Source organism: Chelonia mydas, chromosome 2 (assembly GCF_015237465.2).
Source record: "Chelonia mydas isolate rCheMyd1 chromosome 2, rCheMyd1.pri.v2, whole genome shotgun sequence".
Classification (NCBI taxonomy): Eukaryota; Metazoa; Chordata; order Testudines; family Cheloniidae; genus Chelonia; species Chelonia mydas.
The window spans coordinates 112,060,885-112,066,794 of NC_057850.1; positions in this window are offsets into that span (position 1 = coordinate 112,060,885).

Here is a 5,910-nt window from a genome sequence, read left to right on the forward strand (position 1 = left end):
TGCAGGCCTTGTAATGCCTGCATTTGCCTCGTAAATTTCACTATTTCATTGTTGCCAACTCTGGTGATTTCTTTTTTAATGTAAGGCTCATCGTGTTTGGTGGGGTTTTTTGCTTTTGTTTTTAAATCCCCAGCTCCTGGAGTCGAGTCTTTATGTGGGAATCTTAGCTTACTTACAAGAAAAATGAAAGAAAAGTTCTAGTCCTCATGGCTGTGGAGAAACACTTCAAAGTATAAACCCTAAACCGTCAAAGGCCAGAAGGCAAATAAAGCCCCCAACATCTATAATTAAAAAATAATAATAAATTAAATGACTCTCATGGTTTTGTAGGTCCTGACTCATGATTTTTCAGTGTTTAGGGCTGGATGTACCTGCTATTACCATAACACAATGCTTTGTAAGGGGGAAAAAAAAAAACAGGCTTCAGATTTTAGACTAGAAATTAAACAATGTGGCTCGTCACCCACCATTGTAAAGCAGAGTGTGCGCGCAATGATGGCTGCAGCATGGACTTCACGCAAAGACTGATTTGTGTGCTTCTTTGGGTGAACAGTCCGATTGACTTCAGGGCACATAGCTCTGGTGACTTCAGTGAGCAGAATTAAGCAGACGCACAAGTCTTTGCAGGATATAGTGTATGGAAATGAAAATTAAGAAAGGTTAACATTTCAAAAATTGCAGCTTGAGTAATAGAAAGGGCCACCAGACAAGGCTCCTTCAAATGTTGGCTTCCAGCAAAAGCTAATGTTTAGCAGAAACATTTTGGGCCCAAGCCTGCAAAAACTTTTTTCTTACTTTAACAGCCTCCCTTGAAAAGCATTTGAAGGACTGGGCTCTTTAATGTAGCCGCATAAATACAAGGCACTGATCCTAAAAAGCCAAGGGCTCAATCTTGTAAACCATGGCTCTCAACCTTTCCAGACGACTGTATTCCTTTCAGGAGTCTGATTTCTCATGTGTACCCCCAAGTTTCACCTCACTTTTGTACTTGCTTACAAAATCAGATATAGATACAAAAGTGTCTCAGCACGCTATTGCTTACTGTTTCACTTTTACCATATCATTATGAAATAAATCATTTGGAATATAAATATTGTACTTACATTTCAGTGTATAGTACGTAGAGCAGTATAAACAAGTAATTGTCCGTATGAAATTTTAGTTTGAACTGACTTTGCTAGTGTTTTTTATATAGCTTGTAAAACTAGGCAAATATCTAGAAGAGTTGATATATCCCCTGGAAGACCTCTGCATACCCCCAGGGGTACATGTACCCCTAGTTGAGAATCGCTGTTGTAAATTATCCACACATGAAACTTTTGCTGATATGAGTTCACTTGCTGGGCTACCCTACATGTTCTTCCTTCTTCCCTTTTGGGAACGATTGCATCCCACAGGTGCTAGCAAGGAGCACTTAGTACAGCCTAGGGACTACAAATGGGGTCTAGGGGGTGGGGGAGAAACAAACTTGATCCCATTGTTTGTGGGGTGGGGAAAGAAATTTTTGTGGGGTTAACACAAAAACTGCTGCCAGTTTCAAGCAGAAAAGTTGAAAAGGTCAAAACTAAGAACTTCTATTCAATACAATAAATGTGCTTTGATTGCATTCAATGTTCTGAATCTCTCAGTTCTTCAAATGGCGGTTTCATGGATGTTTAATAGAAAATGGAATGTTTTATGACCTGATCCAGCAAATGTTTATGCACATGTGTAACTTACTTATGTGAGTAATCCTTTGCAAAATGATGCACATGTATGTTTGTGGGATCAGCATCTATGAAATAATGAATATTTTCGCTTGACAGTTTCGTCACTTGTGAAGGTCATTGCTTTCATACAATTTTAAAATGTATTCTGTATAACAGGAAAAAGAATACTGTGGGCCACATCCTGAGAGTCTTATGTAGGTTTATCCCCTTCCCCCCCTCACCCTCCCGCTTCCATGAAATTCATTGAAGTTTGCATGGATAAGGATGGCATAAAAAAAAGGACAAACTGCATAAGGACCTCAGGATTTGGCCTTCTATTTACATGCACACACTGTATTGCAAAATTATTAAAATGTCTGCAACGTGGTTTTCTTTAAAAATCAGAACCCACCAAAACAGTTTGTTTCTCGACAACAATTTATTTCTTGCAGCCAAACAAATTTTACAACAGTTTGCAATCCCTTCACAATGTCTCCAGGCTGGTAACTTGCACTCCAAACTTTAGCCATGAGTGAATTAACCGCTGGAGCTGACAGCTTAGCTGTCTAAGTATCATGTTTGAAAATTCCTTGACTCCCTGGAAACTTAAGTTCAAAACCCAGCAGGGTTGACTTAGCCCTTCAAACCTCCAAAGCAGATCAGTTAAGTACTATGCCGTTTACTGTGTTGGGGGGCCTTCAGAAGAGAGCTTTCTGCTCTGCGTAAACTTTACAGGGAGTGGGGTTTGTCCCAGTGTCCTTGGCTGTAATTTCTGGTGATCTAACTGAATACCTTGAGCAATCAAGAGTCCAGATGATTGGCAGGGTATCAGTCATCCTAGAAAACTGAAATGATTATAAGTTGGACAATAAAATGTTTAGCATTTTCCTTCAACCTCTACTATGGTAGCATAAAGATAACATTATCCTGTGACGTTATCACTGGTAGGTCTGAACTGGAGGAGCAGTTCAACAAGAGATGGAATCTATTTCCATTATACTATGCTGTATTAGCCAAATAGTACATCCATATTGCCCCATATTATCAGACCATATAGTAATGAATGAGAGCAAGTGGTCCCCTGAATGGAAGGACTGTGAGAGGATAGTGGTGATAATGATCCTGAAGGAAAAGAGGCCCTGGATCTCCTTTACATTGGCTGGCTACACTGGCCTGCCAAGGAGAGATGCGCACACTGCTCCCTCTTGAGTGGCTGTGCAATCACTGTGCTCCCTTTGTGCATGAAGGTGCTTCAGCAGGCCACATCTATACGTGCTAACGTGGCTTCAGCTGCAGTAGTGGGGGCTCCAGTATAGGTAGCTCTCCATCTCTGGCAGCCATTGCATCTGTTAGACTTGCTCTCAGCAAGGTACCTGGCACAGTGCTGAAAATGGCTGCCAGAGTCATGAAGCTGTCTACACTAGGCCTTGCAACATTGCTAAGGTTGTCATAGGTGTACTGCTGTCAGTATTTCTATAGCATTTCTTAATGTAGGCAAGGTCTTTGAGACTCAAGGACTCTTACAGCTCCTTTGGGGTAGGATAACTCATCCCAGCTCCAGGACAATGCCTTTAACTCAAAGTCCAGCTCTCAGACTTAAGCAGGGCAGTAGTGCAGTTTCAGATTGTGACTAAACACTGTTCTGTTTCATCAGCACCAAGCTGTATTTTAACTGTCTGGGGGTTACCATGTTGTAACCAATACCAATAATGCAATAGTTTCTACAGAGTGGATGGGACCTAGGGCATACTTTAAAAAAACTCCTCTACATAACACAACTGTCTCCACTGGCCAAGGAAACTGTATTAGCACCTTGATAGCAAGAACCACTTTTAAATCGTATTCTCACTAACATGGTTGGAACTATAGCATAAACAGGGCCTAAAGCACTGTGAAAACTTCACATTACAAGTTAGTGTGTTGGCTGAACATGTACTGTATCTCAAAGACAGGAGAGGCCATAGTTTGCAGCACTTACCCTGATAAACATGTTTCAGCAAGAATGACTCATCCACTTCAATCCATGCAAAACCAAGCAAAAATACAGCCCCAAACCCCAAATACCCGCCAGCTCCCAATCTGTCATCTACCCTCTTTTGTAAAATTCTTTCAATGTAATTCCCTTTCTTCACTGTTTAAAAAATGAAACTTTATAAAGATCTCACAGTTTGGGTTTATATGTTCTTCCCCTTATGTCAGGGCTGAGTGAAGGAGCAAACAGAACGTGCAGATAAAATATTATTAGTATTGACTTGTAAATACCCTTCTTTCACCTCTGAGCCCGTTCAGTGGCATTCCCGGAAGTCCCACCTCCATTACTGTATGCAGTTCTAGCTCCTCTCACATTTCCAAAAATAAAATATCTTTTCAAAATAGGACTGTAACACTCTGAATAGCATTATAACATGTGCGGGTTGAGGTGGCATTATACCCTTGGGTAAAAAGAGATGCAGCAAATAATATAGAACCCTCCCTCCCCTACAAGATTTTGTGCTTTCTGCCATTAATTGAATCACTAAGAACATTAAGCTTTCCTTTCTTTCTAATGAGGGGGAAAACTCTGCATAAATAAAGCCTAAGTATTGTGCAGTATCTCTGTGAAACTGAAGAAATATTGGCCAGTTAACCTACGAAAGATGTTTTAGAGCACATTAATATTTAATAATTATTACTCTAAGGATATACGGGGGGGGGGGGGAATAAAAAGTTACCATAGTCTTATAATTCTGCCTGTGGGCAAAAGTCCAGCAAATCTTTCACAAGAGAGATAATTACGAGATAATGGTGCAGAAACGTGTGTTGTAGCACACATGAATGCTCTAGAGTGTTGACCTTGCTGCTCTTTGTGGCACTGGGGTTGACTTGGTATTCACAATTACATTTCCTGTCGGGGATCTGGAAAAGGAAAGGGTGGGGGGCTTGCTCAATTAAAGTTACTCACATTTTACACCAACAAGGGAAGGGGGAATAATAAAAGCTGGGAAAGTAGCATCACATTTCGTGATCACCTTGGAATCTGTGATTTTGCCCCTTTCCAGGGCTCTAATACCACCATCAGTTGTGTGCTATCTGTATATGCAAGCCATGGATTGCATACCTCAGGACCAGCTGTGCCCGCTGGATGATTCCAACTGGCCCCCGAATGTAGAGTGACAATATGCGTGAGGTCACGCCACAGGGAGGACATCACTTTGCATGTAAATATACTAAAAATGTCATGTTGCACAACTGAGCTCCATCCCAGAACACATGGTGGTGGTGGTAGTGGAGGTATAAACTGCAGTCAGATAAGGACATGTTCACTTATGCAGACTGCAGAAGATGGTGTGGGGGAGTGGGAAAAATGACACAGGAAATTCAGTCCTATTTGGAGAAACGTGCTCCTTACCCTTAACCATGTTAATTGGCCACTTCATTGTTGATCTATTTTTAGAATGCTCACTATATGAGGAATTCCTTGGAGACTTTTCTCAAAAGGTGGTGGGATAGAAACTTCCCTCAGGAGAGTGGTGCCTTGGCAATATTTGAAGTACCCGGGGGATCAAAGCTGAAGGAAGGGTACTAATGTCAGGAAGCTTGGAGCTAAGTTGCTTCTAGGGGATATAGTTTGGCCATGTAAAGAAGGGGAAGGAAGAAGAGATCTAGACAAAGAGTCTAACAAAGAAAATAATACAGTGCAAAACGATGTCTTTGACTCATCTTTGACTTTGTTTAAATGTGTTTTTATTGTGCAACGCCTAAACAAGTGCCTCATACCATAGATATTATTCTGGATCAGTTAAAAGAAAACAAGGGGGAATTTTTTTTATATGTGGAACTGCTGTATGTATTTTTTCCAGCCTTTTATTCCATTTAAAAAGCAGGCCTGTGAGGACAAGAAAAAGAGGAGGATACTGTCTCTTTATGAATACTAATAAGGAAATCAAGGGGGACAATGGCACTTCAAGTTTCATCTTTCTATTTCCTAGAGGCGCAAACTCTGCAAGTTGTCACCTTGGTGTATTCAGTGCCTCTTGAAGCACTAGACTCCTCCAGAGAGAATGTCAGCCCCAGCCCTGGGCAGTTTTGACAAACAGAGTATATATTGATACATGATAAAGTATGCTAGAAATCACCCTAGTGCTAAAGGCTACTATAGTTTTAATATCATCATTTGAATTAACAAGCATTCTGTGGAGAAATAATGAGCTTTCATTATTCAGAACATCATCCTTACCCCGGG